Source organism: Ovis canadensis, chromosome 19 (assembly GCF_042477335.2).
Source record: "Ovis canadensis isolate MfBH-ARS-UI-01 breed Bighorn chromosome 19, ARS-UI_OviCan_v2, whole genome shotgun sequence".
Classification (NCBI taxonomy): Eukaryota; Metazoa; Chordata; class Mammalia; order Artiodactyla; family Bovidae; genus Ovis; species Ovis canadensis.
In genome coordinates, this window is record NC_091263.1 from 74,816,241 (window position 1) to 74,838,332 (window position 22,092).

Genomic DNA, 22,092 nt, shown 5'->3' on the forward strand with positions numbered 1-22,092 from the left:
GGGACCCCAGGCTCTTGGGATGGAAGCACTGCACACACGCCGCCAAATCGCGCCCGATCTCCTCCTGCCGAGCAGAGCCCCTGCGTCTGGGGCCGGGGATCTGAAGGGGGCAGCGTGGGAACCCAGCGTCCTACGTCTCGGGGGCAGCTGCCCTCCGCCTCCTGAGGGAGCAAAGAGAACGGCCGGTGCACACGGGCGAGGGCCTCCCAGGGTCACAGCGGGCTGAGGCCGAGCTACCCGGCCAGCCCCTCCTCACCCTCACCCAGCCGGGGGACCCTCAACAGCCCCCGACCGCCGGCAGGCCTTGGCACGGGGATGCTGCATCAGCCGGGACAAGCACTTGCATCCTGCTCCTTGCGGGGAGGCCGTGTCCCCAGAGCCCTTGGGCCCTCCCGGGTCAGGGACTCCAGCCCACCTCTGCCTGAGAATGGCGAGGGTTGGCCTGGCACAGGGGCTGCAGAAAGAGCAGCAGACGGCGCCCGGACCAGCGGCCACACAGGGACCCGGGCTTGGGGGACACACGACAGAGTCCACAGCGGGCTTGCCGTGGCCCCAGGTCAGAGCGGAACGTGGACAGTGCCATGTGACAAGCAGGCCTGAGAAGCAGCCAGGCCGGGGAGGGGCGGGGTCCCCCGGGAAGGGGCGGGGGTGCGGGGAAGGTGCTGGCCTCATGAGGCTCAGATCCCAGTGGACAGGAAACAGACAACTGCAGAGGCCATCTTGTCCCTAAGGGCGCTTCCCAACCGTCTTCTGGGAAGAAGCACGGAATGAAGCGCGCTCTGCCCAGCATGGAAGCAGAGTGTCCCCACTGTGCAGGCCCTGCTCACAGGCCGCGGTCCAGGAAGGGCAGGGAAGGGTGGGGATGGTGCGCGGTGCAGTCAGGGGGCAGGGGAGCACGCTCAGTGCGCCTCTGTGCTCCAAACACGCGGAGGGGACAACCACGCGGCCAGGCCGTGTGCATAGCCAAGACATGAACACCCAGCAGCAGACGGGCACGCAGGCTGGGGAGGCGGGAGCCGCAGGCTTGGGCAGGGCTGGGCGGGGGCCAACTTCAGCCCCAGAGCCCAGGGCTCCCCCGGAACAAGAAGCTGCTGAGAAAATCCTTAGGATCCCACATCGGCCATGGTTCTCAGTCTGCCTGAACTTGCCTTCAGCCCAGACGCCCAGGCTCCAGGCCCGTGAACCCCAGGCCATACCTGGGCAGCGCGGGACGGGCCTGCACCGGGCCAGGTATAGGCCACCATGAACATGCTTGGCAACGAGACAAGAAAACAGAGAAAGAAAGGCCACAATCAAACCTGTGGCTCAAAACAAGCCTGCAAACCAAACGCCAAACACGTGAGGAAGTGTAAGCTCAGAAAGGCTGCCAGCAAACCAGCAGCCACTGCAGACACACGTGACGGGACGCCGAGACGGGGCGGGACGCCGGGAGACGGGACTTCCAAAACTTTTATTATGTGAAAATGTGTTATGCATTAAATAACATTAAATAAACCCAGATATTACAGTAATATTAAAATATATTGAGTAATATAAGTGTTAATACTTTTAAAAGCCAGACAGTCGTCACTGAGCATCGGAGGGTAAACGAGGGGAGATCCTGCTCCGGCCCTGGCGCCCACCTCTGTTCCCCAGGCCCCTACAGCAGGCCACCCCCACGCACGCACTTCAGTATCTCTCTAACAGATAAGGACTTCTATTTTCCTAAACAGAACCAGCAGCACTGCATACCAAGAAAAAACAATGAATTACTTGACATTATCAAATATTCACCCAGTGTTCAAATTTCCAGTTGATAAAGGAATTTGAACATGTGAGTTTAAGGTGCTTAAAAAGGTACATGAACCTCTCATTAAAAAAGAAGAAACTATGAAACAGGCAAGCCTCTACACAGGCAAACATTATAAATTAGAATTCCTTCAAAGCAAGGAGTCAAACGCCTAAGACAAGCCCCAAGCTGAGGGCAGTAGAGGAAACAGGGCCTCAGCACAGAGACGAGGGCCCCAGGATGTCGGGACAGGGGCGCTGGGAGACTTGGAGAGCGCAGAGTTGAGCCCAGGGCCCCGTGTCTGCTCAGGATGCGGGCACTGGGCGGCAGCAGAGGAGGAGGGGACGGGGCGTTCTGAGCAGATGGGGGGGCGGGCGTGGGGGCTGGAGGAGGGGAGGGGAGGGGGGCGAGGAGAGAAGAGCCCACGCAAGGGGTCGCGGCCTCTGGGAGGGTCCTCAGGGTCCTGGGGCCCTGCGCTCGGCCCCAGAGTGACCCCCAAACCCTGACACGTAGCGGTGGCTGGGCGGGAGGTGGCAGGCTCCAGGGAGGCCATGGTCGTGGTCCCGGTCCAGAAACCCCAACTCGCCCACAGACGTGGAGCCCACCCACCTGGGGTCACGAGCTGCCTTCTGGGGACAACCCCACAGTGCGGAGCTGAGAAGCCTCGGCCCAGCAGCCTGGCGGGCTCAGGACAGGACTGCGGCCGCGAGAGGCGAGGGCAGGGGCCGCGCTGCGACCAGTGCAGCCCCGTGGGCACTGTGCCGTCACACGTGGTCACTGCTTAAAACCACTCAGCGTGTGACTTGTTATCTGTCAATAATTAATATAAAATGCAAACCAAATAATCTTACCCTTAAAGAAAAAAATTCCACTTTGGATAAAGGAAAAGAAAAGGGAAACCCTACTACATGCCACCCATCAGAGGCTCAGCCCCCCACACCGAGGACCTCACAGAACGAAAGGAAGCCTTCACTGATATAAATATACAGTGCAGGGCCCACCACTCTGACTTGTTTACGCAAAAGGCTCAGCATTCAGTCAAAAACTTAAACACACAAACAAAACAATAAAGACGCACCACAAGAGGAAACACTCAACAAAGCCAGCTGCGACAACGGTCCGGATGCTGAAGTTAATGCGGAGGGGCTCTAAAATAACCATGGTTACCACGCCGGGGAATCCAGCAGGAAAGGGTGGGCGCCACAGGGGAAGCGGTAGAGACGTCCCATGGGGAGGCGGGCGCCCCCTCGCCGAGGCTGCTGGCCCCTGCTGGCCTCGAGACCCTGTCTCTGACCGCGGCCTCTGACCGTCTGGCGTGACGTGTCTGAGTGTGCACGCCCTGATGTCTCCCCAAGCACCGCCCAACCCAGCATGCGGCCTCCAACTTCCCCGGAAAACGTCAGCAGCTTTCGAAGCCTTCTGTGTCCGCCCTTTCTCTAGCTGTTCTTCCCGAGCGTCTGGGTCACCCTACTGTTTGCACCTAACTGTCCCCCACCTGTCAGGCAGCCAGTGTTCAACAACGGGCTCGACGGTTCACAGCAAACGCCCCCCGGGGAAAGGCTGCTTCCACTGGGCAACCTGAGTGACGGCCGATAAGGCTAGCCTTCTGAGTGGGGTCCTCCGGGAAACCCCCAAGCAGGAAAAAGGATGCTGACCTCTGGGGACGGGGCTTTGAAGGACTCCAGTCCTTTCCCAGTCCCTTCTGGGCTTCCCTAGTGGCTCAGATAGTAGAGAATTTGCCTGCAATGCCGGAGACCTGGGTTCAATCCCTGGGTTGGAGGGATCCCCCAGAGAAGGGAACGGCTACCCACTCCAGAATTCCTGCTTGGAGAATCCCATGGACAGAGCAGTCTGGCGGGCTAGAGTCCACAGGGTCCGAAAAACTCAGACACGACAGAGGGCCTAACACACACAGCCCTCTTCTGCCGAGGCTGCTGGGTTTCACCATGAACACGTGTGCTGGTTTTCCAGGTCCCTGCTTAGCCGGGGAGAGAAGGATGGGAACAGCACATTTTAAAATGCCACAAGCCTCGCTGTCCTACTGCGATTCACCATTATTTCCTGAACGACCGCTTCTGGATGGCTATAAGCCTTTGGTCAATTTTCAGTTCTGAAAAAACAGGCTCTGAGCATCTTCACTGCTTTCATGGAAGAGGGGGTCTTCAGAGGCCCCTCCTCCACCGCCACTGACAGCACCCAAACTATAGAACCGAACCGAAGGGAAATGCGGGAGACTGCGGTTCATTAGCAGGCTGCGGGCAGAGCAAAGAGCCCAGGAGCATGCAGATGAGTCATCAGAAATTGTTCAGGCTGAAACAGAAGCAGACAAAGCAGGAGAGACAGAACGAAACAGGCCCCCAAGCTCTGTGGGGCAGCACCAGGCGGCAGAGCACGCGCTCATCGGAGTCCCCGCAGGAGAGAAAGACGGCCAAGAAAACGAAGAGGTGAAGGCCGAGAATCCCCCAAAACTAATTAAACGCCACAGACAGATCTGAGAAGCTCAGGAAATCCCAGGCAGGGCGCTTCTGTGAGTTCTTAAATAATTCCTGGAGCAACCGAACATTTTTTGAGCATAGATTGTCACAGTCTTTTTTTAAAAAGTAATTTTGAGAATAACCACTAAAAATGTAACCAAAAAAGGCACAAACAAAAAGTCAGGAGAGAAGATAAAATGAAACCCTAAAATATACTGATTCATCTCCACCATCTCCCTCGAAAAAGTCTGCAAGAAAGTAGCCACAGAGGAGCAAAGGGCCGCTGAAGAAACAAAGCAAGCAGCAAACGGCGGACTTAGGGGCACTCACACCAAGGATCACGCTGAACACGCTTACCCTGTTAGCCTCCTGTTGCTACTGCAAGAACTCACCAAACACTCAGTGGCTTGAAACAATACAGACTGGCTCCGCGCAGCTCTGGAGGGCAGAGGGTCCGGGGGCCTCGCTCGGCTGAAACTGCGGCGTCAGCAGGACCGCTTCCTCCTGGCAGCTCCGGGGGGGCCGTCTCCTCACCTTGCCCGGCACCCAGCGGCCGCCTCTGCTTCTGGGCTCCTGGCCTCACGGTGCCCACACCGCTGAGATGCCATCACGCCTCCTCCTCTGCCTGTCCTGTCCCCTCTTTCCTGATGAGGACACTGGGCTCCCCAGGGTAATGCAGGGCCCTCTCCCCGTCACATGCCCTTAGGTCAGTCACATCGCACAGCCCCAGTCACCAGGCGAGAGGTCATCATCACAGGCCTGGGGGTCAGGGCACAGACATCTGTGCGGGCCGTTATTCTGCTCACCACACACCCCCACGCAAAGGCAGAACAGCTCTACGTTATTGATGAAAATGATGCAAAAAGGGTCTTAGAAATGGGAAAAGGATACAGGGGCAGACTAAGTGTCAGCACGCTGGTGAAGCTGTATTAACATCAGATAAAGGAGAAGTCAATACAAAAGACATTACCAGACACAATATAAAGAAGGCAAGTTCACAGTCATAACAGAGACAGTCAGTCAAGAAGAGATAACGACCGCAAATGTCTACACACCTAGTAGTTTCTTCCAGTAGCCATGTGTGGATGTGAGAGCTGGACCATAAAGAAGGCTGCTGCTGCTGTTGCTGCTAAGTCGCTCCAGTCGTGTCCGACTCTGTGCGACCCCATAGACGGCAGCCCACCAGGCTCCCCCGTCCCTGGGATGAGCACCGAACAATGGACAGCAAGGAGATCAAACCAGTCAATCCTAAAAGTAATCAATCCTGAATATTCACTGGAAGGACTGATGCTGAAGCTGAAAATCTAATACTTTGGAGTCAGAAGAACTGACTCCTTGGAAAAGACCCTGATTCTGGGAAAGATTGAAGGCAGGAAGAGAAAGGGATGTCAGAGGATGAGATGGTTGGATGGCATCACTGACTCGATGGATGTGAGTTTGAGCAGACTCCAGGAGTTGGTGATGGACAGGGAGGCCTGACATGCTGCAGTCCATGGGGTCGCGAAGAGTCGGACACGACTGAGGGCCTGAACAATAACAACGCACCTAATAACAGAAACCCCAAAGACGTAAATCAGACCTGACATACCACAGAACACAGACAAACCCCCGTCACAGTCAGAGACGAGCGCCTCTGAAAACACACAGAGCTGAGCCAGCAGGGTGCCTGCAGGGCAGACAGGCTCGCAGCAGCACAGTAAGAGGAGAGCCAGCCCGGGAATCGCAGGCTGGCTCCCCTGCGTGACCCCGCATCTGACCCACCGCCCCGCCCCCACTGCCTCTCAGCAGCACCCAGACACGGGGCGGAAGGTACGACTTCAGTTACAACAGAGACGGGGATCACAGGTGACTCCTCAGCGACAGGGCTGAGGCAGCAAAAAGCGGTGGCCCTGTATAAAAAGTCAACAGACAGCACCTCAAGCGCTTCTCCAATTCATCCAATCATCTGGTGAGGAGGGACCAAGTAAACCCATTTAACAGACAAGCAAACCGAGGCACAAAGTGATGAAGTCTCCCAGAGCCACCCAGCGAGGACGCGCAGAGATGAGATGCTGCCGTCACGGACTCTCCCCCGGCCCCCAGGACCACACCAGGGAGGCAGAAGCCTCCCCGGCAACAGGCTGCGGGCTTGGCCCGGGGAGCAGGAAGGTGGGGGGAGGCCAGATGTGCTGACCCAAGCCAGCCCAGAGCTCTGAGCAGGACCCTGGTACGATCGGACTGATTCATGCTTTAACCCAGCTCCCAGAAGCTGAGCTGGACGGCTGCTGCCCAGGAGGACGGCTGACCCCTGACCCCTCTCGTCGGGCACACAGCGTCCGCAGTGGCTGTGAGGGCTGCCTCTGCTCAAGGGCAGCCCGGAGCCTCACGGAGGAGCCTGCGGCCTTCAGCCGCGCACGTCTCACGGAGGAGCGCGGAGAACAGCCCCGCCCGCTCACCCAGGGCGGCAGCAGGGCGGCGCTGCCCCGGTGTCTGCAGATGGGCAGGCTCGAGGGGCGGGGCGGGGGGGGCGCCCGGGGCCCAGAGACCCGCCCACACCGCCCGCGCCTGGGCCGGGGCGCTCGCACGGAGCCGGGCCGTGGACCGAGGACCCAGGCGCCAGGCGGAGCCGGCCGCCGGCGAGGGGCCCACCCCTGTCCAGCCCTGCGGAGGCTCCCGGAGCACCTGCCCGCCGGATGTGAGCTGACAGCTCCTCAGAGCAAAGAGGCGGGGACGCAGCCCCGGACGTGCTGGACGGGCGTAGGGGCCCTGGTCACGCCCCGAGCCTGTGCCTGTCCCCAGGCCCTGGAGAGACGCGGGCTCCGGGCAGCGCCGCCCCCACACCACCGGCCCCATGACGGGCGCGACCACAGGGTGTGGGGACTTGGAGGAGCGACCCCAGCGCTGGCGGGGCCTCGGGGGCGCGGGACGGAGGCCGCTCAGCTGGCCGCTGAGGCCAGGGAAGGTGCGGGCGTGCGGGCGTCTGCTCAGAACCCCGGGCCCTGCCAGGTGACGGCTGCGGCACTGAGGGACCCCGGCTCCTGAGCATGCCGCCCCCTCCAGGCAGGCTGGGCCCTGGGCTCCGCTCTTCCAGCAGGGCACCTCTTCCTCTGCGCCCCGCCGGCCAGCCAGGCAGACTCACCCAGGCACTGCCTTCCTGGACCCTCTGCCCCTGGGAAACGCACACCCTGGAGGGTGGGGGCAGGGGCGTGCCATCCCCCTCAGTGGGGCGGGCACCTGGCTCAGGCGCTGAAGGCCCCAGCCCTGGACCCGGGCCGGCCTCCCTTCCACCGCCCTGCCCCCTCAGCGGGGCGGGTCTCACGGCCGCGTCAGGCCGGGCTGTCATCATTCCCCTCTCGGCCAACCAGACCCCCCACGCCCGCCTGGACGCCCAGCACACCGGCTCCCAAGCATCGCTGTACGCCCTGACCTGTCGATGCCCCTGCAGACATCCGCACTTCGCAGGAGGGGCCCGAGCCCCGTCCGTCCAGCAGGGCACCTGGTGGGCAGGCATCGACCACACGCCCTAGGAACTAAACTGACAGGCTCACGTGATCAGAAGCCCAGCTCAGGCCCCCACAGAAGGCCACAGCCTTCAAGAGTCTCCAGGGAGCTGACCCACTTGCTCTCCAGCAAACAGCCCCTCCCCGGGACTGCCCCGTGCACACACAGGGTGCTGATCGGTTCCCTCTGCTTCCTGGGTCCCCGGGAACAGGATGCAAGTGACCCGCACTGGCGGCCTGACCTGGCGGGGGGCTGGTGTGGGACCAGGTGACCCCACCTGCCGCAGGCCAGAGAGAGGAGGACGGGCCACACAGGGCAGGCCCGGCCAGCGCGGTCTGCGTGCTGGACCTCTGGCTTCCGGGTCATCCCTGTGGGTGGAGCAGCTCGCAGATCCTGCCCTCAGGAGTGTTTCCCGGGACCCAGGGTAGTCCCCGTGTGGGCAGCCGGGGAGACTAGCGGCCCCTGCTGCTCCGCAGGGCCCGGGTCAGAGAGCCGCAACAGGCCAGAGAGCCACACAGGCCAGAGAGCCGCACAGGCCAGAGAGCCACACAGGCCAGAGAGCTGCAACAGGCCAGGCCTCGGTCACTCAAGGCTGCCGCTGCTCGGAGCTGCTCAGAGCCAACATGCCGACACCGTCTCGAGCGGTGCAGACCTTCCCCTCACAGGAGGGGCCCCCAACCCGGGCCAGCAGGAGTGGGCCCCCAACGCGGGCCAGTGGGAGGCGCGCCGTCCACCCACAGGAGGGGCCCCCAACCCGGGCCAGCGGGAGGCGCGCCGTCCCAACGGGGGCAGATGCAGCCACAGCACCTGCCGCGTGCAGCCCGCCCCCCGGGGGAGCTCCCTGCCCTGGGAGTGAGCGCGGGCTGTCAGCCTGCTGAGAGCCGACCGTGTGTGGGCGTGTGCACACGTGTGTGTGTGAGTCGTGGACACTGCCGCCTCCCCTCACTCCCCGGGCCCCCACGCAGGGACTACCCTGGGTCCCGGGGAACACTCCTGAGGGCGGGGTCTGCGAGCTGCTCCACCCACAGGGATGACCCGGAAGCCAGAGGTCCAGCACGCAGACCGCGCTGGCCGGGCCTGCCCTGTGTGGCCCGTCCTCCTCTCTGGCCTGCAGCAGTTGGGGTCACCTGGTCCCACACCAGCCCCCCGCCAGGTCAGGCTGCCAGTGCGGGTCACTTGCGTCCTGTTCCCGGGGACCCAGGAAGCAGAGGGAACTGACCAGCGCCCCTCTGGGGACGGGGCACCTCCAGGAGCCTGAGGCCTGCGGGCATCCTGCCCACCTACCCCTCAGAGGGGCAGCGGGGGAGGCCTGACGCAATAGGGGTGGGCGGGGCCTCAGTGATGGGAGGCAGGGACACGGACACTCAGGACCGCCCCCTTGAAGGCCCGTCTCTGCTGGAGCTGGAAGCTGGCGGCAAAGAAGAGGAAGATCCCATGGCCAACGTCCAGCTCACCCAAGAGACAAGGAGGCGGGCCCGGGCCGTAGCCCTGATGGACCCCTCTGAGCAGAGGCTGCAGGCAGGGAGGACACGTCTCCCAGGGGCTGTGAGGGACAGTGAGCGCCCGGCACGGCATCCAGGTGTGTGGGACAGAGGGTCCCGAGAGGGACGGAGGCAGAGGCTCAGCTCACAGGGGAGCAATCATGGGGCCTGGCTGAAGCTGCCCGCAGGCCTTTCTGGGCAGGGCTCCAGGAGCGTGCAGAGGGCCCTGCCAGCCCCACCCGCTACTGGAGCCCCCGGCATCCGGGACACAGGCCACCCACAGCCCATGCGCTGGAACTGCTCCTCAGGGACCAGCCACCCCGACAAGCTGTGCATGAGACGGAAGAGACCCCTCAGAAGGGCCCAGGTCGGAAGCAGAAGTTTAGCCAGGCAGCAAGGACAGAGGCTGCTCCCACCCGAATGACCCTCAGGAATCTCGCCTTAAAGCCATCAGGTGCGATTCAGCACAGTAATGGAATAAAGGGGAAAAACATACGGGCATGAACAGATTCAAAAAAGCAACCGACAAAACTCCAGACACACTCACGGTAGAACTGCAACTCAGCCCAGAAACGTGACAGAGAGCACCCAGAAAACCTGCCCTCACATCAGACTTGATGGTGAGACGCTGGGCATCCCTCCACACCCACAGCCAAGAGAATAGCTATCGAGACAATGACGACAACCATCTTTATTCTCAATTGTACTGGAGGTCCAGCCAGTACAACAAGGCAAGAAAGTCAATGAAAATGTTTAAAATTCCCATCCTGGAACTCGAAAGGAAAAAGCAGAGCTGCCACGACACTCAGGTGACATGACTGTGCAGGAAAAGCTAAGGACACGGCACTTCAGCAGACAGACTGACACCAACACAGCAACAGGTGGGTTCACCAGAGCCACAGGGCGCACGGCCAATGTACAAGAGTCAATCGTGTTTCTATACATCAGTAATGAAGTTTAAAAATAAACGAAGAAGAAAAGCAATACTACTTTCATTAGCATCCAAAAATATAAAATACCCAGTAATTTTTTAACATAAATCTAACAGAAAAGATCTGGTCTCACTGCACAGAAACCTATGGCGCATTTCTGAGGGGCCTAGACACAGAGGCAGGGTGAGAGACAGGGAGAGCGGGGAGGAAGACTGGAGACCGGGACCGCTGCGGCTGCAGCTCTCTCCAAAGCAACCGACAGGTGTTAGCCCGACAAGCCGATGCTAACATTGATACAGAAATGCTCAGAAAAGCCAGATAATCATGAAAACAACAAAGCTGGATGACTAATAGACAAGACGATCAGACCCACCACACAGCCACAACAGTAAGGGGCACTGCTGACCCAAGCACAGAAAGCGACTGAACAGAGTCCACAAACAGCCGCGGCACAGCTAACCGCTGGAGAGAGGTCTTCCTGCAGCCCAAGAGGGAAGAACAAGCTTCCAAATAAATACATATCCCACCTGCACCTTTCAAAGACTTTAATTCACGCTGGATTAGAGGCCTAACGAGAAAGGTTTTTAAAGCTTGAGACACACGCAGCATCAGTAGAATCCCGATCAAAGTCTCAGCTGCCTTTTTTCTTCTGTAGAAATATAAAAATATGCCCTAAAATTCACATGGAATCTCAGGGAATCCCAGAGTCAAAGGAGAGAGAAAAGGTCAGAGGATTCACACCTCTTGACTTCAGAACTCTCCACAAGCTCAGTGCTAAGACTGCGGTGGTGATACGAAGGCATATAAACCAACTGGAGGAACTCAGAGCCCAGAAATGAAGGTTCATCTTTACAGTCAGCTGATTTCAACAAGGGTGCCAAGTTCACATGACACAGAAGCGACAGTCCCTCAGAGGGACAGGATGATGCCAGCACAGCAGGACATCCACGAGCAAGAGAAGGGCACTGGACCCCTACCTCACACCACACAGGAACCCTAAACGGAGCAAAGACCCAAATCTAAGAGTTAAAACTCCACCACTCTTAGAAGAAAATGTAAGGGCACACCTTCATGTCTTTTAATTTGGCAACAGATCCTCAGACATGACACCAAAACCACAAACAGTCAAAGGAAAAAACAGGTCAGTTGAGCTTCGTCAGATTTTAAAACCTTTTAGTTTCTAAGGACATCACCAAGAAAGTGAAAAGATAGGCACAGAATGTGTGGAAACATCTGCAAATTATTATTTCATAAGGGACTTGTATGCAGAACACAGAAAGAACTCCTACAACTCGAACATAAAAAAGGCAAACGATCTGAATAAACTTTTCTTCAAAGTGAAAGTGAAGTCGCTCAGTCTGCGACCCCGTGGACTGTAGCCTACAGGCTCCTCCGTCCATGGGATTTTCCAGGCAAGAGCACTGGAGTGGGTGCCATTTCCTCCAAAGAACACACACAAACGGCCAATGAGCATATGAAATACAAAGAGCTGCCTCTCACGCCCACCAGGGCAGCTTCAGTCCAGAGCTCAGACAGTGACACAGGCCGACCAGGGTACAGCAAGCCATACCCACACGCTGGAGAGGAGCTGAAACGGGGACAGCATGGGAGAGCCCCAGGAGGAGAGAGGTGAGAGTTGCCAACACGTGTCCAGCAAGAAGCCATTTTTGGATGTTCTTATAAGCATTATCCAGGGTAGCCAGACTATGGAAACAATCCAAATATCATCAGCTGAAGAGCAGAGAAGTAAACAGTGGTCTGTCCACACGGCGGAGCACTGCTCGGCCATAAAGAGGAAACAGCAATCCATGCCTCAGTATCGTGAACCTTGAATACATTATGCGCGATTCAAGTAGCCAGACAGAAGACCACACGTTACATGATTCTGTTTACACGACATGTCCAGATCCATAGACACAGAAAGTATATCAGTGGTTCCTAGGGATGGGGGTTGGGGGAACAGGGCACTACTGCTAACGGTAATGGTTCGGGGGGATGGTGTGAAATGTTCTAGACTCAGTGATGATTACTCCAAAATTCTATGAATACTGTTTGCTAGGAACAATAACCTGCATGCCTTAAAAGGGTGAATTTTATGTGAATTATTCCTACAATAAGCTGGCCTTTTTTAAGTGCTTCTAGAAGAAAACAAAAAATGAAACATATCTTCATGACCCAATATAAGCAAAGATGTTCTAGACAGAAAACAAAAAGAAAGAAACGCAGAAGCAAAATCTGACAACGGGACTTAACAAAAGAGATCATTCCGCGAGTGAAGAGGCAGGCCCCAGACTGGGAGCGGAGGCGCACGCTGTGCCCCTTCAACAAAGGCTGATTCAAAGCGCGCAGAGAGCGCCTGCAGACTGATGGAAAAGAGGGCCCAGTTTTTCCCTAAATAGGTGACAAATCTGAAGCGACATTTCACAGAAGAGGCTATTTAAATGGCCAATACACATTTGAAAAGGTGCTCAGCCCCCATAAGCGGCAGTGAATGCAGACCAGAGCCGCGCTGCACCGCCGGAAGAGCCCCAACGGCAGCACCCGGCACTAAGGGATGCGGAGAGCCGGTTCACGACGGTCAGTAGCTGGTCTGCTCCTCCGTTCACTCCCAGGTTAATGTTCTGAACTGAGTGCATGCGTGCTTTCCAGAATAAAACATCTGACTTTAAAAAAAAAAAAAGGTGGGTAAGGACCGGAGCCTAGGAGCTCACATGCTGCTGGAGGGCCTGGAGATCCACGCAAGCCGTTAAAAGGACTGGGCGGCAATCCCACTCTGGGTAAAGCACCAGAAACCAGCGCTCACAGCCACAAAGCACAGGTTTGGAAACACTCGCTCCTACGTCACCCATTTGGGACCCAAACTGGAAACAACTGAGTGTCCACACGCGGCCTGGCCGTGAGCAGTGGCCCCTGCAGGCAGGGAGACAGCACCAGGAGCACGACGGGAGAGCGCAGGGAGCACAGCGCGCTGGGGAGAGGGGCCCCAGGGCGGGAGGGCGGCCCGCGTCCTCTGCAGGCACCTCTGGCCAGGCGGGGTCGAGGGGCCCTCGTGATGCACAGCTGAGCCAGGTCTTCAGCCAGGCATGCTCACACCTGGGCAGAGCCCTGTGCCGACCGGATCCCCACGCCCCTTTCTATGCTGCAGTAAAACATACACTCAACGTTAACAGAATATACATGTATTTAAAGCCCTTGGCCAGTTAAGAAGGTGGCCAGCTCGTTAGAATAAGAGCCTCCGGCAGAGGGCGGGCAGCTCCCTGGAGAAGCGGTCCTCGTGGAAACAGGACCGCAGGGCCTCCCAGGCGCCCGCCACCCCAACAACACGGCTGGCGAGGGACAGGGCCGCGATCGGAACCCAGGCGGGCCTCCAAGCTGGCTCCTTCCCCTGAGCCGCATGGCCTGCTGTGACGGAGGAAGCCCAGGAGCTGGCCGGGCAGGCGCCTGCCGCTGGCTGGACCCATGGCTCCCTCGCGGCAGGGAGCCCCTCCAGAGTCAGAGCTGGAGCCGGGCCCGCAGCCCCAGGACCACGGCCACGCTCTGGGCCTGAGCTGCAAGCGGGGGCTCCCCGCATGTGGCGCTGGGGCCGCTGGGGCCGTGGGCACACACCCACAGGCAGGCGCTCTCACACACACACAGACACCCCTGTGATGCAGACACCCCAGAAGCCTCAGTCAGGGGCGGCCAGCGTGATCTCAGGCCACTTGGCAGCAAGGGCTGAGGAGCACAGGCTGGACGGCACGGTCAGCGCTGCTGCCTGCAACCATGAGGCAGGCGACCGTCACAGCCCCGCCCGTGCGGCCTCGTCACGGGAAGGGCCTGCGGCTGAGGGTGTCCTGCTCCTGGTCACGCCGCTCCAGCCCTGCCGCCCACTGAAGCTGGAACCGCCCCCACACAGCGCAGAGCCTGAGGGACAGGAGAGCCACACGCCACCCATGGATGAGGGGTCAGGGGTCCAGGACCCGGAACCCAGCTGGTCTGCAGGCACTCTGGGAAGAGCCTGCAGCCCCGCTACCATTATGATGTGCTGAGGGGCTCAGGGCAGGCCAGCCCTGCAGGACGGGCAGAGCCAGCAGAAACAGACACAGGGACAGATGCCGGAGCTGCCCGGACCACACCAGCAGCTGCAGGCTGACCTGCCAGGCCCAGCCTTCAAACCCCATCCGTGCACCTGCCCCACCTCCCCAGAGGCCCCGGAGCAGACGCAGCCCTGCGGCTGGCAGCTCAGTCTGCTCTCAGAGGCCTCCCCAGGCCCACAGGTGACGCCAGGCCATCCCGGAGAGCGGGCTCAGAGCCGGGGAGGCAGGGTGCAGGCCAGGCTGCCTCTGCGCCCCCCACCCAACTCCCCGCCCTAGCCAACGGGGCTCCAGGCCGTGGCCCGGGCTCGGGCAGCCACAGCCGAGCTGTCATGTGGGCAGAGGAGAGGCCGTCCTCCTAATCACCGAAGTGTGAAGGCCACCAGGTTGCCATGGTGACTGGTCTCCGAGCTCACCGGGCCCGCACAGACATGCTACCACTTCACGTGCCTCCATTTATCTCCTCTTAGAAAACACACGCAGGGCAGGGGCACAGCCGGCGCAGCCAACGGATGTGATGGAAGTCAGGCTGTGGGGTCGAGGGCAGCGGGCACTCTGTGAGATCAGTGGGTCTCTGGGGACACACTCCCTCGGCAGAGCCTGGAGCAGGAGCGGGGCTGGCGTCAAGCCCCAGGGCGCCCATCCGCAGAACAGGAGGGCAACTCATCCCCAACCCCCGGGACAGAGGGCCTCGTGATGCCTGTGAGCAGAGGGAAGAGGGTCCCTGCTCCAGCCCTCGGCCGCTGCCCCCCACAGGTCCAGCCACCTGACCCTGCGCCAGGCCCCCAGGCCGTCTGCAGGCGGGGAGGCAAACGTGCCCAGGATGGGCCTGAGCCTGCTGAGCAGCCGCGGCTTGGCCCAGCCTCCCGGCGGTGCTGACCCGGCCCAGCAGGGAAGAGGCACAGACACTGGGGCCATGGATCCCCAGCCTGGGGAGTGGCCTTGCCTCACCCGCGGGGCACAGACGAGAGACTGCAGGCGGCCGACAGGACGGAGACCTGGGCCCTCTCTGGTGACTCTCAGTGCCCTGGACGTGGCATTCCGACAGCCGCCGGGAAAGCTTTTCATTAAAAAAAAACGGACTGAGGAAAATCCATCTGGCAAACCCCCGAGGCAGCGGGAACAGCGAGACCGCTTCCCACGCGCCCTGCACCTGGCTGGCGCTCGTGAGTCTGGCTGGTGAGGGGGCTCGTGGGCCATGAGCTGGCAAGCCAAGGCCAGTCGCCCCCCCGTCAGCTGTCCCAGAGCCGTGGGCCCCAGGGCCTCCTGCCTGTGGGCCACTCACCGCTCAGGGAACCAAGCCCCACCACCTGCCAGACGGGGCGATCCCAGCCAGGGAAGCCCACGCCTGCTGGGAAAGCACAGGCCTTGCCCTCACCAGGCCAGAGCTAAGGCCCCACCCCCTGCATCCTCGCCCTCACCAGGCCAGAAAAAAGGCCCCCCCCACCCACCCCACCCACCCCCGATCTGCCTGGACATGCCGCTCCCACCCCCCTCTGTGCTCGGCCCCTCTGGAAAAATCTGACGAGACGAGCAACTCTGAGGTGCCCAATACATGAATCAGCCAGAGAGAGATTCTCCAGCTCCTGAAATACAAGCTGAAAAGAACAGGAGAAAAGACGGCGACTGACTGAGTCCCAGGTAACACGTCAAGTGCGTCACACAGGACTCCCTCCCTCGGGCTTCACTCCCAAGATGCGGCGCGCCTCGGACGCCGCGCACCCAGGCTCCCGCCGAGGCCCGCCTGGGTCACAGCGACTCCTGTGCACAGACCTCGCGCTCCAGGGCGGCAGGACGCACACCCAAGGCCACTGTGGGGGCCAGCCCTCAGCCCCCATGACGGACACACCTCTACGGAGCTAAAGGAGACCAGAGGACCCAGCACATCAGCTGACGTGTCTCCTGATGCGTCTGTTTTCCACGCTTTAACCCAATGTAACAAACGCTTGCTGATGTCCAACTCACCAAGCACTGCAACAGAGACTAGGTTTACCAAGCTGAACAGGACACCCCCTAGTCCAGGACATTACAGTCGGGAAACCAACAGGGAATACAACCAGCTTAAAGCAAGTCTGCTGTGGAAAGAACAAGAACAGGAAGGATCACAATCGTCAGGTCTCACTGGTGACACCAGAAGGCGGAGAAGTGGTTACACGCGTGTGTCTGTGTGTGCATGGCGGGCGCGTGTGTACACGTTTTATATGAGTCACACGTGTCTGTGTGTGCATGGTGGGCGTGTGCACACGTTTCATATGCGTTAGACACACGTCTGTGTCTGCATCTGCATGGTGGGCGCGTGTGTGTGCACATTTTGTGTGAGTTACGTGTCTGTGTGTGCATGGCGGGCGTGTGTACACGTTTTATGAGTCACACGTGTGTCTGTGTGCCTGGTGGGCGTGTGTGTACACGTTTTGTATGAGTCTACATTACCCAGTAAACAAGCACTAACATTTTAGCCCGTTTATATTTTATCAGGTTCACTACCACTTTTGCTGGAATTACTTCATCAAGGTATTCTTTCAGAAAAAGTTTGGATGTTACAAACTTTATTCATATCTTTACATGAGAAAGTTTTAAAATTGTAACTTTAAAAAGCATGGTTTAGAATGAAAACTGCGGGAAAAAGCAACGCAAAAAAAAATACAGTCCCAGAAAGAAAGAAGAAAGTGTGTGATTCAAAAATATTGCAGAAATAATGATTTAAAACTTGGCAAAGTTGGCGGAAAAATACCCTACAGACTCAAGAAGCTGAATCAACCTGAAACCAGGTGAACCTAAAGAAATCCACTCCCAGACAAATCACAACCAAGTTTTTGAAGACTAAAGACACAGAAGAATCTTGAAAGTAGCCACAGATAAACAGCATGCTACCTTCAGGAGAATGACTGAAGCAACAGTGGGTTCTCACCAGAAACCAGGGGCCAGGAAGCGGTGGCACGTCTCCCAAACGCTGAGAGGAAAGAAGCCGTGAACCTTGATGCTGGCATCAAAGGGCCTTCTGAATGAAGCAGAAACAGACCCAGTCAGGGAAGGAGACTGGAAAGAACCTGTCCCCGCACATCTGCTCTGTCAGAGGGAGTTTGTCTTAAGGAAGGAGGTACCGTGGAGAGAAAGGGATGAGGGGAAGGGAGTGAGGAAGGCAGGGAGGGACGCTGAGGGGAGGCTGGGGCACCAGGGATGGAGAGAGGGGAGGAGCGGAACCAGGAGGCGAGTGCTTCTCCTCTCAGGTTTCAGGGGTTATTTGAGAGTAAACACTGCAGCACCGAGGTGGTTCTCAACATACATGTAAGCAATTTCCTTAAAGGGGCGGGAAAGCCCACGTAAACGAGTGAGGCTTCCACACCCCACCTGCAGCGCTACGATGCTGGCGCCAGGAGGCCGGCAAGTGGGCCTGTGGGGTCCACAGAGCAGGGTTAGGGCACAGAAACGAAACTCAGATCAACCCTCACTCATTATGAAAAAATCTGAAAACAGGTTACGGATCTAAATTGAAACGCAAAACCATAACCCTTTAAACAAAAATACAGGAGACAAGTCTTCATGACCGAGGGTTAGCTGAAGAGTTCTTAAATATGACATCAAAGCATAATCCATAAAAGAAAAAACTCATGAGCTGGACTTTATCAAAGTTTAAAAGCTTTGTTCTGAAAGACGGTGATGAGAGAAATGTTCACAAATCACGTATCTGATAAAGGACAACATGCAGAGGCCTCTGTAAACTGAACAGTGAAAAAATCAACCATCCAATTAGGAAACAGACATAAGACTTAAATGGACACCTTCCCAAAGAGCATCGAAGCTACTAAGGAGCACTGAGAAAACCCGCAGCGCCAGCACGTGGGAACACGAGCAGCGTCAGCACTGAGAAAACGCGCAGCGCCATCAGTGACTGGGGCGCGCATACGGAGCATCTACAGACGCTGGGAGCACGTGAGAAAACCCTCAGCGTCAGCGCGTGAGAAAACGCGCAGCGTCCTCAGTGACTGGGGCGCGCATACAGAGCATCTACAGACGCTGGGAGCACGTGGGATAATGCACAGCATCAGCACGTGAGAAAACGCGCAGCGCCAGCACGTGGGAAAAAAGCATCAGCACGTGAGAAAATGCGCAGCGCCAGAATGTGGAAAAACGCACAGCGTCAGCACGTGGGGAAACGCACGGCGTCCTCAGTGACTGGGGCGCGCATACAGAGCATCTACAGACGCTGGGAGCACGCGGGAAAACCCTCAGCGTCAGCACGTGGGAAAACCCTCAGCGTCAGCACGTGGGAAAACGCGCAGCGTCAGCACGTGAGAAAACACGCAGCGCCGTCAGTGACTGGGGCGCGCATACGGAGCATCTACAGACGCTGGGAGCACGCGGGAAAATGCGCAGCGTCCTCAGTGACTGGGGCCCACATAGCACCGCGACCCCCTGTGTGCATCAACCAGACAGCCAGCGTTTCATGTCCTGACACCCTTCTCTTTTAAACACTGCTAGTGTCGCGCACCGGAGGCATATACTGAGACTGGTTACCCATACACGGCCATCAGGAAGGTTAGATGCTACAGCCACCTGGGAAAGCAGCCTGGCTGTGCCTTACAGCGCTGAACACACACTCAGCAGATGGCGCACCAATCCCCTCCTGCATATCTGTGGCGGAGAAAGTCAGGTGTACACAAAACCCTGGGCATGTATATACAAACTCTATCTGTAAAGTCAAAAAACTCAGATGGCTTTCAAACAGGCGAGCAGGCCCACAATCTGACACAGCCAAATGGTGGAGCGCCACTCGGCAATCACACAGGCCGACGAGCTCGGCAACCTGGGGGGTCTCGGAGGCGGTACACAGCGGAATAGAAATCGACCTCAAAAGGGGGCACACGCAGAATCCCACTTCCGTAACAGCCGCAACGTGAAAAAATGATGCTCCACAGACAAGAGACACAGGGTTCCTGCCTCAGGGCTGAAGGAAGGGGGTTTACAGGGTTGATGGGACAGCTCTGTGTCCTTGACTGTGGGAGTGGTTACGTGAAAATGTGTGTGTGCTAAATACTCCCGATAAGCTTTGGCAGACCTGTACACCAGAACCCCGCAGTGTCGTAAGCAAGCAGTGCGTGTGAGAGCTGAAGGCCCTGCAGGAGGTCAGGGCCAGCTGAGGCTTCCGGGCAGCGCATCCTCCTGGCTATGACTCCTGCCGTCTTGACAGGGTGGACCCAGCAACCGTGTCCACACCCTGCCCCCCAGGCTGGATGGGAGGGGTCACCTTGGACTAACTGGCAGGCCCAGGGCCACCACAGGAACCCTTAAAAGCACGGGGCCTTTACCAGCTGGTGGAGACCCAAGCCCACGAGGGAGCCGGTGCCTGCTGCCGGATGCCTGCTGCCGGACTGAGAAGCACCGAGGCTCCGGCTGGCACTGTGGTCACAGCCCGGGGACACCAAGCCCAGAACCTGGCGCCACGCCAGACTTCTGACCCACAGTCACAGTGCTGTCTCCAGCCAGGAAGTGAGCAGCGACTCCTGAGAACAGCAAAGGAGACCAACACAGAGAAGTTTCCGCTGGGGCTTTAGGGACACGGGAGCACCTGAGACGACTTCGCTTGTTACCTGTGGGCACCACTGGCACCCAATGGGTGGAGGCTAGCGGCGCTGCTAAACATCACACCGGGCACAGGACGCTGCCCCCAACAAAGGCCTGTCCAGTCCCAAACGTCACTGTGCTGAGGAGGAGAGACCCCGGGCTGCGGTGCATGGACAGCGTCATCACTGGGGAGGACTGTGGGATCTCTGCACTGTTTCTGCAACTTCTATTTGAACTAAGATTATTTCAGAATTTAGATTTATTAAACACACACAATCACAAGGACAGTAGATGGGGAGGCGCAGCGTCCACACCACTAGAGGTGGGTAGAAACTAGGGCTCTTCGGGAATCGTGGGCAAATGCAAGCTAAGGGGAAGGAGTCTGCAGAGAGGAAAAAATAAAATACAGAAGACACTGACGCGTAAACATGAAGACAACACAGACAGACGGAGAGACAGACCATGTTCCGGACGGAACGGTGCCAGAATGACTATACTGCCCAAAGCAAGCTGCAGACTCAGCGCAGCCCCTAGCAACATACTGATTGTATTTTTCACAGAACTAGAACAAACCATTTTAAAATTTGCATAAAAACCCAAAAGACCCTGAGTAGCCAGAACAATGTCGAGAGAAGAGAATGGAGCTGGAGGAATCACGCTCCATGACTTTAGATGACACCACAAAGCCACAGTGCTGAAAACACTGGTACCGGCACAAAGACAGATACACGGGCCTTCCCTGTTGGTCCAGGGTTAGGCTTCCATTGCAGGGAGCATGGGTTCTACCCATGGTCAGGGAACTAAGATCCCACATGCTGCTCAGCCAAGAAGCCAAAAAGGCCACTCCAAACACAGACACAGAGGTCCGTGTGACAGGACAGAGGGCTCAGAAATAAGCCCACTGTCAGTTAACCTACCGCAAAGAAGGCAAGAATATACAGTGGAGAAAAGGAAGGCTCTTTAATAAATGGTGCGGGGACAACCCGATAGCTCCATGCAAAAGAACGAAATTACAATATTCTCTAACACTGTATACAAAAATGCACTCAAAATGGATTAAAGACCTAAATGTGAGACAAGGCACTACCAACTCCTAGAGGAGAACACAGGCGGAAGACTGACAGGCATCACAGCAGTTTTAGATCTCTTTCCTAAAGGAAACAAAAGTAAAAATAAACAAACAACAAATGGGGCCTGCTTAAATTTCAAAGTCTCGACACAGCAAAGAAAACCACTGGCAAAACAAGAAAACAGAGGACAATCTGCTGCGTGGGGAACAGATCTGCCAGGGATACGACCAACAGCGGTTAATATCCAACATGTATGAGCAGCTCATACAACTCAACACCAGAAGCACAAACAACCTGGTTAAGAAATTGCGCAGAACTGAACAGACATTTTTCCAGAGAGGAAACGTAAACAGCCGGCAGGCGCATGAAAAGATGCTCAGCCCTGCTAGTCATCAGAGGAATGCAGATCAAAAGCACAGTGAGCGCCACCGCAGCCCTGTCAGAACGGCCACCCCAAAAAGAGCCAGCAACAGAGGCCGCAGCGGGCATGCAGAGCAGAGCCCCTGCACACGGCTGGGCGGGATGCAAGCTGGCGCACCTACGGAGGGCAGTCTGAGGGTCTCTCGAAGAATGAAAAGCTGAACTTCCACCCGATCCAGCTACTCCACTCCTGGGTATATGAAAAGGCGGCACCAAAGACACCGACTTGAAAAGATGCGCCCAGACCCATGCTCACGGCAGCATCAACAACCCCCAAGGTCTGGCAGCAACCTGAGCGTCCCTGAGAGGAGCAGGTAAAGGTGGCGTGGTGCGCACACAGTGGAACACAACTCAGTCACACACACGAGTGGAGCTCCACCATCTGCAAGATGGACGGGCCCAGCGTCCTGCTAAGTGAGACAGTGAAAGGCAAGGCATCTAAAAAATACAGCAGACTAGTGGACAAAGCGGAAGAGGAGACTCACAGATACAGAGAAGGACCCGCCGGCACCTGGTCGGGGGAGGGCCAGCGCAGGCTGCAGAGTGAGAGCGGCAAGCCATGGGGGCGAGCCAAGCGCCCGGGTGTGCGTGGGGACACCGCCGATGTCACACCGCGTCAGTGAGCAGAGAGCGACCTCAGAAAGCACCGCACAGACACACAGACACACACACACACAGACACACACACACAGACACACACACACAAGACGGAGGAAGGACAGTGAGCAGAGAGCGACTTCAGAAAGCAACACACAGACACGCACACACACACACACACAGACACACACACACACAGACACCCACACAAAGACACCCACACACAGACACACAC

General features: G+C 57.7%; 1 protein-coding gene across 2 annotated transcripts in view; it reads right to left on the reverse strand.

Moving 5' to 3' along the window:
* CHCHD6 (coiled-coil-helix-coiled-coil-helix domain containing 6) overlaps positions 1-22,092 on the reverse strand; it is a 108,526-nt gene that overhangs the window by 27,676 nt on the left and 58,758 nt on the right. The window lies entirely within an intron of this gene.